This window comes from Sapajus apella, unplaced genomic scaffold (genome assembly GCF_009761245.1).
Source record: "Sapajus apella isolate SASKATOON/1434 unplaced genomic scaffold, GSC_monkey_1.0 scaffold5, whole genome shotgun sequence".
In the NCBI taxonomy this organism is placed as follows: domain Eukaryota; kingdom Metazoa; phylum Chordata; class Mammalia; order Primates; family Cebidae; genus Sapajus; species Sapajus apella.
In genome coordinates this window covers 41,851,951-41,862,390 of record NW_022436945.1, presented here as the reverse complement: position 1 = coordinate 41,862,390, position 10,440 = coordinate 41,851,951, and the positions used below count along the sequence as shown (strand labels likewise).

The following is a 10,440-nucleotide window of genomic DNA, read 5'->3' as shown; positions in this document are numbered from 1 at the left end:
TGCTCCCAGCCTCTTGTAACCACTGTTATAGTTTCTGTCTTTATGTATTTAACTACTCTAGGTACCTCATATAAGTGGAATCATACAACATTAGTCCTTTTATGACTGGCTTATTTCACTTGGTGAATAAACCTCAAATAATGTCTTTGAGGTTTATCCATGTTGTAGCCTGTGTGAGCATTTCCTTTTCAAGGCTGAATAAATTCCATTATATGTATATGAAACATTTTGTTTATCCATCTGTCAGTGGAAATTTGGGTTACTTCTACCTTTTGACCATTGTGAATAAAGCTACTATAAAAATGAGTGTACAAATATCTATTTGGGTCTCTGCTTTTAATTCTTTTGAGAATATACCCAGAAGTGGAATTACCAGATCATATAGAAATTATGTTTAATTTATTGAGGAGCTGCCATACTGTTTTCCACAGTGGTTGCATCGTTTTACATTCCTACCAACTGTGCACAAGGGTTCCAACTTCCCCACAATCTTTCCAACACTTGTTATTTTCTGTTTTTTTTTTTTAAAGGAATGCTTTATGAATTTGTGTGTCATCCTTGCAAAGGGCTATGCTAATCTTCTCCATATCATTCAAATTTTAATATATATGTTGCCAAAGCAGCGCTCTATGTATTTTTGCTTTCTACTTTTGGAAGATTTTCTTAACTTTATCTTCCAACTCTTCTGTTGAGTTTTTATTTCTGCTATTATACATGCGATTTCCAAGAACTTTTAATTTCCAGAATATTTCTTTTTTAAAGAGAACATCTTATTATTGCTTTATGAATAAAATAACGTTTCCTATAAATACATTAATTATAGTCATATAAGGCCTTATTCTTCCTACAGTGGTCTCTAGTTTTTTAATTTGCTTTTCCCCTCTATTCCTTTGTTTCAGTATCTTTCATGCCACAGCTTTCCCTCAGATAATATCTGGTGATCTTTGGCCATTTGCTCATATTTAAGAGCTCTAAGCTTGTTGACTATGGGATTCCTGGAGGGTGATTTGCCAGTGCCATTTTGTGGGTATCCTTAATATATATTAATTAGGACTACTCATGTTCCCTAGAGAAGCATTTTTAAATTTCCTGCTTAACATCTACAGCTCTGGCTGTCTTCATTCTGGAGCTCAAGAAGAGAGACTGGGAGGGATAAGGTGTCTTCTCAACACTCAGCATCTCAATGTTCTGTTACTACATCTGGGTTTAGCACAATACTCCCTCAACTGTGCATAATAACCCCTGTTTTCTGTCTCCAGCTAGTAAACCTCCAGTGTTTGGAAGGGGTGTTGAAGAGCCATTTGACTGGCTACCCTGAGTGAGAATGAGTGATCAGAAGTTCCAATTGCTTCTTAAACAAACTAACCCAATCTTTCAATAGCCCTAGTTGTGCCCCTGCTTTCAGAGGTAGCTGGTGTTGCCTATTCCAGAGACTTCCTGGATTCTGTAGTGAAACTGGGTTGCTGTTTAGCTTTCTCCTGCTGGTTTAGGATTGAGGTCTAAATCAGCTGTCTGAGTAAGTTGCCTCTCATCTGCTTTTTCCAGCTTACAGCGTTTCATTGCGATGTTTCTTCTCCCATGCTTATCTCATGTGTTTTACAATATTCTTTTTTACTATCGTTTTTGTGGAATTTGGAGGTAATGAACATAAATATGTATGTGTTCAATCTTTTCCTTTTCCCCAGAATGCTATATATTTTCTAGTTCTAATAATCTCTGAGTCTAAAGTGTGTATGATAAATTATAAAACAAAACAAAAACAATCAACAAACAACCGACCAAACAAACAAAACCCTAATCTCAATTATCTGTTGTACAAGATACAAATTTTCTTGATTCCTGGGGCCTGCCTTCTTATACTAGCTGTTTACTTGCTTAGTAATACCACTAGTATAGTAGATGGTGGCAGAAAGTGTGGTGAAATTCCTAATAATTTGTTTTACAACTTATCTTTGCTGGTAAAAAGGATGCTAAAGGAAAATGTCAAGGATCTTTGCTACAAGTGAGGTTTTGCTGTTTTAAGTTATTTATGGTCCCTTAGCCTTAAGGTAGTTTCAAACATTTTAATGTTTTAAAATCACACTTCTTTAAAAAAATAAGAAAGGAATATATTTCAAAATGCTATATTTTGTTTAAAATACTTTCACGATATTCTTTGATTACACTGATGGCATGAAGCATGTTCAGATAGATAAACAGGCATGAAACAGACCAAGTGATCTCTGTGAGCATATACAGCTAATATAAATATTTTTGGGGATTAGGAAAAATAATAGTTTTCTTCTTCATCTGTCTCTAGTTGGTGTAATAAGAGCTGCCCATGGCCGGGTGTGGTGGCTCACTCCTGTAATCCCAGCATTTTGGGAGGCCAGGCCAGGCGGATCACAAAGTCAAGAGATTGAGACGGTGAAACTCTGTCTCTACTAAAAATACAAAAATTAGCGGGGTGTGGTGGTGTGCACCTCTAGTCTCAGCTGAGGCAAGAGAATCACTTGACCTTGGGAGGCAGAGGTTGCAGTGAGTTGAGATTGCACCATTGCACTCCAGCCTGGCGACAGAGTGAGACACCGTAAAAAAAAAAAAAAAAAAAAAAAAATCTGTCCACTCTCTTGGGAGGAGTTCAGTCTGGGAGGAGCTTTAGGGCAGAAGTGTTCTCAATTGTAACTACTCTTTACTGAGCATTTACTAAGTGCCTGGCTACCTGCAAAATGCTTTACACACATTGTTTTATTAATTTTCACTACGATCCTCTTTCTTTATAGACAGGAAACAGATGCAGACAGCCAGGTTAAGAAACTTGCTGAAGTGCACATAACTTGTAAATGCAAGACCTGGATTTAGATTCCAGGTCTCTCTGAGTTGAAAGCTCGTGCTCTTTCCAAATGCAGCTTCCCTTTGGGCACAGTTCAGCAGCTTAATTTAGTGGCGAAATAGAGGAAAAAGTAGTTATAATACTGTGTGATAAGGGCTGGGGGGTTATAACAACCTGAGGCAGGAAATCTGAGAAGCTACCTGCAGGAAATCATCTAATCAGAGACCTGATGGAGCAGTAGGAGCTTGTCAGGAAAGAAAGAACTGAAGAGTGTTTCGGGCTCAGTGATCCAAGGGACATCCTGTATCTTGGGGAAATTAGAGCAATTAACAACAAGTGCCATTGGGAAGCAGGGATGGCAGGAGGTGGACAGGGTAAAAACAGGCAAGAAGCAGGTGAAAGGGGTGGGGGTGAGGAGCTGAACTAGAAGGAGCCTTAAAATCTAGTGAGGGAGTTAGAGCTATCCTCTGGTCAATGGGGAATCATTTAAGGGATTTTAGCAAAGGAGTGACATATGTACAAATCTGTATTCTATAAAGATCATTCTGGTAGCCACGGAGAGAATGAATTTGAGTCACCGGAATGGGAGAGGGATAAAAAATGATTCCCGGGTCTCTGTCTTGGACAAATGGATGAGTTGGTGCCATTCACTGAGATAGGGAACAGCCTCTGGGGGGTGGGGGTGGGGTGGAGTCTATTATAGTATCTAGGGGAGTGATCTAATTGATTAGAGCTGTCAATCTAAAATAATCAAAAAAGTGAGAATCTAATTTAAAGAGAGTTTATTCAAGTGCAAAGTGTGAGAATGGACCACCTGAAAACAACTCCAAAGGAATGGAGTAAGCATTCACAAGTAGGCAAGTTAAGGTTTCACTTATATTGGCAGAGACAGAGGAGTTTTTAGCAGGATTGCAACATTATTCATACAAGGTTGGCAAATAGTTACAGCAATTTGATTGGTTATGTGCAATATTTGTTTTTGGGAAGGATACATTTAACACTTTTTTAAAACAGAGGGTCCAACAGTCCTGAGATTTCTGTCATCTGGTCTAATCAAAGCAGGACAACAAGAGCGAAGTTAATCTATATAACAAGGGTCACGAATTAAGGCAAGAGATTTTTGTCCCTGATGCTGTTTAATTCTCTCTAGTCATTGTATAAAACAACAACAACAAAAAAAACAAGAACAGCAGTTTGTCTATAATCTGAGCACAGAAGTTGTAACCATATGTGACTCAGATCAGTGGTATCTTTGTCAAGGCTTAAAGTGTTTTTTTGGGTTCCAACAGTTTTAAAATTTTATTAATTTTTACTGAGCTGATTGCACATAAGAAAAATCAGTGTATGTGTAAGGCTAGATAGTTCTTAAATTGATGATCATTATAGCAGATTCAGAATCAGCTTAAATCTTGAGATTTGGGCATCCTTATACCCATCCTTCTATTCTTCCCCAGTTAAAAAAAATCTTGATTGTGTTTATGACTTTAAAAAAAAAGTTAAGCTGAGTTATAAAGGCAACAGTGGCTTTCATAGATTTACTGTTTTAGATTAGTTTCCTTATAAATTAGTCTCCTAATAAAACCATGTATATTTTCATGTGTTTCTGGCATAATTCCATTCTGAGGCCTTTTTAATGGAACAAAAAGGTGAAAATTATAGATGACATTAAATTTCTTAATGAACAAACATTACATGGCTGTTGCTGATGGCATTGAAAGTACTTACAGATGACTAAAGCGTATTTAACTTCACTTCCCAGGAAATTTAAAGCAACTGGGCCTATTCTGTTATGCTGACCCACCAAAACAGCAATGACTTAATGAATCGACCTAACAGAAGGAACTGTTCTAGGGCCCCTTGAGCCATCAGTGCTGTTACTCCTACAGCCTAAGAAGAGACCTCTGCTTTCACTGCCTAGCTGTCTAACGTTCTGCAAATGGCTTTTTATGCCCCTGGCCTCTCTGTTTTCTCCAGGAGAGCCCACATGCAGATTACACATTTTCTCGGTAAAGGATTTTGACCCCGGTGAAGGTCTGCGATCTCCCTTCGCACCTCGACTGTGGGGCGTCAAGGTGGATCGCAGCCGGAGGGCGTGTCCTGGACCCAGACCCAGGGGGCGCCGCGGGGTCTAGCGTCAGGAACCCGAATTTAGAAGGAAGCACTTGTGTACCTAACAGCACTTCTCAAACTTGCATCTAAGGCAACTCTACCCCGAGGGTCTCTCTCACCCTGCTATGTTTATTTTAAAGTCATGCCTTCTTTTAAGAATGAATGAAAATGTTCGACCTCCTCCATTTATCCTTATTAATTTCATATAAAATAAAAGTTCAAATCCCCCCACCTCCAAGCACGCATGGTCGATTCCAGCTGCAGTATCACCGCTAGCGCCCCTCTCTCTTCCCCCATCCGCAGATCACTGCGGGGTGTCGGGTGTGGGGTCCACTCGGATGAGCCGGTGTGGAAGAGAAAAATCCGAAGGGTCAATCCGAGAGGCGGGGCTAGGAGCGTGTCGTCCCAGGACCCCGCACTCCCGGCGCCTCCCGCGCTGGAAAGAGCCCGCAGCATCCCCAGGGAATGTGAAGCCCAAGGGCTTGGATGGCCAAAGGCCCTGGCCCCAAGCCCCGCGGATCCCGCGAGGCCGCGCCCGCCCGGGGCGAGGGGAAGGCTGCAGCGTGCCGCCGGGGTGCTGGTGCACGTCTGTGGACTGATCCTGTGCAGGAAAAGGTAGCACCCGCCCAGGTATCGGCCTGCAGCCGCCAGGGCCCTCCCAGCCTCCCGCGGGGACTGCTTGCGATTGTTGAGCCGAAGCTGAACCTGCCTTCGCGGCGAGGCCCGCCCCCTCCTGGAGTCGCTGCCTTCCCTCTCCTGAGAGCTGTGCCACTCGCCACTGAGCCATCCCACCTTCTCTAGTCAGGTGTGGGTCAGAGATGCCAGTTTGTTTCCCCAAACTAAAAGACAGAACTGTGGGGAGGGTCCCAAGTTTTTCATATTTTCCTCTGGAGAATGCGAGAATCAGAGAATTGGCCACTGGGACTTTGAAGTGTTGCTGCAAGTATAACTTTGTGCAAAATTATGCTTGGGTGTTTGTGGGGACACTGTTGCCTGAGGGAAACTCTGGTTTCGTGAGTGCGGTCTAGAGGCATAGGAAAATGAAGGTTTTATTTTTCTTTGTTTTTCCTGTCACAGACTAGAAGCAGAATCTGTCTATTGAGGGTCTCCACATATGTAAAAAGCAGCCAGTGTTAAAATAGCACCCATCCCACGCTTTAAAGAGAAACACACAAAAGGCTACCCCTGTTTAACTTTTTTTAAAGTTGTTTTTTTTTTAAGAGATAGGGCCAAGTGCAGTGGTGCAATCATAGCTCGCGGCAGCCTCTCACTCCTGGGCTCAAGCAATCCTCTCAAGTTGCTGGGATTACAGGCATGAGCCACCTGGCCTGGCTCGACACTTGTTTGATTTTGAGCTTGGAGAAATGTCAGATTAAAGGATATGTGCACGTATCTATTTAGACAGTCACCCAGATGTGGAATCTTTAGATTATCCTTAAGTTCAATATTGAGACAAAAATCTCACTCCTGGGTGTCCAGATGTGTAAGAGCACCTGGATAGCACTTGAGCCACAAGGCATCTGGTGTGGGCATCTCTGAGGACAGGGTAACAGCAACGGCAATACAATTTATAACAGTTGTTGACCATTATGTGCTATGCATGACTTTAAATTACATAGACAGCTGAATATCAAGTACTCTTCTGAGTGCTTTATTTTGTTTAGTTTTGACAAGCCTATGAAGCAACTGCTCTCATAAGCCCCATTTTACAGATGAAGAACCTGAAATACAGAGTTAAGTAACTTTTCTAAGATTATATGATGTCTTAGTCCATTTTGTGTTGCTGTAACAGAATACCTGACACTGGATAATTTATAAAGAAAGAGGTTTATTTAGCTCACAGTTCTGCAGGCTGGGAAGTTCAAAGACATGACCCTGGCTTCTGGTGAGGGCTTTCATGCTGCATCATAATATGTCAGAGAAGGTCAAAGGGGCAGTGGACAAATGCAAGCAGAGACAAAGCACGAGGGATGTCCTCACTTTATAACAACCCACTCTCAAGAACCAATCCATTCTTTCGAGAACGAATGCAGTCGGCAAGAAGGGCAGCAAGTTATTCTTGGGATCCACCTTCATGATCCAAACACCTCCCACCAGGCCTCACCTCCCAACACTGCCACACTGGGGATCAAATTTCAACATGAGTTTAGTGAGGACAAATCATATCCCCATTCTCCAAGTGCTGCCAGCATAGGTTGCCAACAGCTCACAGCTGCACCCTCTCTCAAAAATTGTCATTGCTGATGGAAACTGCCTGCTGGGAGATGCCTAGGAGGTTACACCGCAAGGCTTTCAGGTGTGGACAATAGCTAAAGGATGACTGACCGGGGCTACTAGAGCCAATCTTGCTGCCTTATGGGAAACACCTTTGTGGTGTCATTCATTCTCTATTGCTCCCTGTGGGATCAGGAGGGGCTGGACTGCAGCTGGCTGTGCATCTTTGCCTGGCTTCTTCCATTTCCTGCCCTGCTTGTTGCACTTCCTGAGAGTGTTCACTCAAGAGCCTCAAATCACTTGCACAAGAATTCTCCACTTAGGCTCTGCTTCTGTGAAACCTGATGCAAGGCAATGACTTTGCTGTACTGGTGCTGAAAGTTTTCAGCATTCTATTCCTTATTCTCTAGAGATATTTCTTTATATGGAAAGACAACCCACCAATCCAGTAGTTTCAAATGTATTTTAGATGACTTTCTCTTCTGATGAGCACATTGTGATATATCGTGGAAGGTATGATGCTAAAATATTGCTTTATGTGTGTAAAGCAGATGATAGAATAACTTCCCTTTGAGATGCTGTTTGGCCAAGAGAACTCTATTCCTACCAGCGACACAGATAGCAAGAGTGGTTTATACATAAACATTTCATCATTGATTTCTTGTTTGATAAAATTAATTATGAGAAGGAAACATGTTAATGCTTTTTTTTAACAGCTTTATGAAGGTATAGTTGACATATGTAAAGTGTACATTTTGATACATTTATATATATATGCCCATAAACCATCATCACAATCAAAATAATAAAGGTACCCGTTACTCCCAAAAGTTATTATAATAACTCCCATACTGGCCCTGGGCAACCACTGATATGCTTTTTGTTATGGTAGCAATAGATTGAAAAAGACCTTAGAGATCATTAGCCTTTGTTACCAAGTACTTCAGCATGCGGTGATTTCCATGGGATAAGACCAGGAGGGAAGTTGAAGTAACTGAGGCTAGGCTGCTATCTGCTCACTACAATGAAGGACTCTGTGATAACAGGACACAGATTCCAGGATACAGATTCCAAAGCATGTGGCACCTTCAGATTGGGTTCAGGGGAACTTTAAGATTGGGGTAGACTGGGGTTTTACAGGTCCTTTAAAGGAGGTCTTTAGAGAATAATGCCATCCGTGAACTGCACAACGAAAATAAAAACATACAAACAGAACCCCTGACTCACACCCAGAACTTCAAGGTTGGCAGTGGAAAAGGACTTTTCTGGTGAGTGGGGCAGTTGATTTCTGTCCTTCAAGTTCATCATCCTCTTCGCTATCTTATGGGTCACTCCTGATTATGGGAGACACACTATCTTTCCATGGTGGGCAGATCTATGCAAAACGATCTCCAGAGTCTGAGGAAGCAGAGAGGCCAAAGAAAGAAGTTGACAAATCCAGTTTCTTAGAAAGAAACATTTAATAGGGACTTATGAACAGAAGCCATGCCTGTGCCTCAGGTGGCGTAAGATGACATGGTGGGTTACCCACTGTTAACCCCATTACCCCCCAGACCATAGGGAAGGGATGTGTAGAACAATTAAAGTTGTCTTCCTCAGGGAATGCTATATGAATCTACCTAAGAAGCACGATTTATGGTCAAGGTTTGATCTAAGGGCAGGTAAGTACACAAGGAGTGGTAGATAAAATATAAATCTTAGAGACATTCCCAGAACTGGGGCTAATAAGTCAACAGCATCCAAAATGGAGTTGCTTTAGCTTCCACACCTTCTCATTTTAACCTTAACTCTAGCTCAAGTTTGCTACCTAGTAGTCCAACTCAGACATGATTAGAATGTCTTGAGGCACTGCTGAAGGCTCTGGCAACAACATCAGAGAGATAACACAGTAAGAGCCGCAGATCTAGATAATCTGGCCTGCAAAACATAGTTTTCCATCTTCAGGTTTATAGTTCTCCTCAGCTTCTACCCTGTCACCTATGCCTGGAAGATCCCTTCACTGACTCGCAAAGTCCAAGCCAAATTCACAGGATTTCCTTTTATCCTTTTTATTCTCACTTTCTCATTCCTTTCTGCAGGATTATTAGGGCATAACATCCAGCCTGATGGTTAGCTTCATAACCTAGCCCTTGATCTCACTGGTCTAGACCATTACTGTCCAATACAAATATAATGCAGGTCATAAACATGAGCCACATATATAATTTTAAATTTTCTATTAGCCACATTAAAAAAAGGGAAAAGAGAAACAGGTACAGTTATTTTGAATAATATTTTTTCAACCTAATGTCTCAAAAACATGGTTGTTACAGGTAGTTAGACAGGCATGAGTGGGACAGAAGAGGGCTCTTCTCCCCAATCCACTGGGGATATCAGGTGATGGTTCAACAATTATCACACTGCCTCTCTAAAAATGATAATTTGGCAACCTGGCACCAGGTGCTAAGGCGAGACAATCTCCTGATGATCCACAGCTGTTAACATTGACGTGTTAATTGAAGGCAGATGCCAGGAAGAAGCAACTTCCTGGGCATGCGCCTTAAGAGACAAAATGGCGAAGTACGACCTTTCGGGGAGACTCCACTGCAAAAGGGAAGAAAGCCTCAGATGAGCATACAACTTCCTATACACATTGCACCTGTCCCCTGCCAAGGGTAAGGAGGGCACTGAGCATGCTGGCAGCCCACCCTAAGGGAAGAATGAATCATGGGAAAGAGGTGAGCCTATGAAGTCCTATGATCACTGTTAAACGGGTGCCCACTTGGGTCTCTTCCAAGTGTACTTTCCTTTCCTTTCTTTCCTGTTCTAAAGCCTTATAAATAAACTTCCACTACTGCTCTGAAACTTGCCTTGGTCTCTTTTTCTGCCTTATACCTTCTGAGGAGGCAAGAATTGAGGTAGTTGCCGCTGGTAACTCAGATACCTTCCACTAGTAACAATGGTCATTTCAACAGGTTATCTCTGTAAAAATTATTGATGAGATATTTTACATTCTTTTTTCATATTGTCTTCAAACTCCAGTGGGTGTTTTCTACATTTACAGAGCATCTCAGTTTATATTAACTACTTTTCCATATTGGCTGCCACAACTCTTAGACATAATATCATAGCCTGGATCTAAAATTTTCTAAGTGCTTTTGAGGAAAAGAGGAAGAACATGAGTTTTGCTCTGGACATACTGAGTGTGGGGTACTGTTTAGCATCCCTGTGGATGGTGACAACAGAGCATTGGAAATGCAATTCTAGAGCAACACAACACCGCATCTTCCAACTTCCTTTGTCAGAGCGACGCATAACTTCCTCAG

General features: G+C 41.8%; 1 pseudogene; it reads right to left on the bottom strand.

The window, feature by feature from the left end:
- Positions 1–525: 525 nt before the first annotated feature.
- Positions 526–623, bottom strand: LOC116548902 (annotated as a pseudogene).
- Positions 624–10,440: the final 9,817 nt, after the last annotated feature.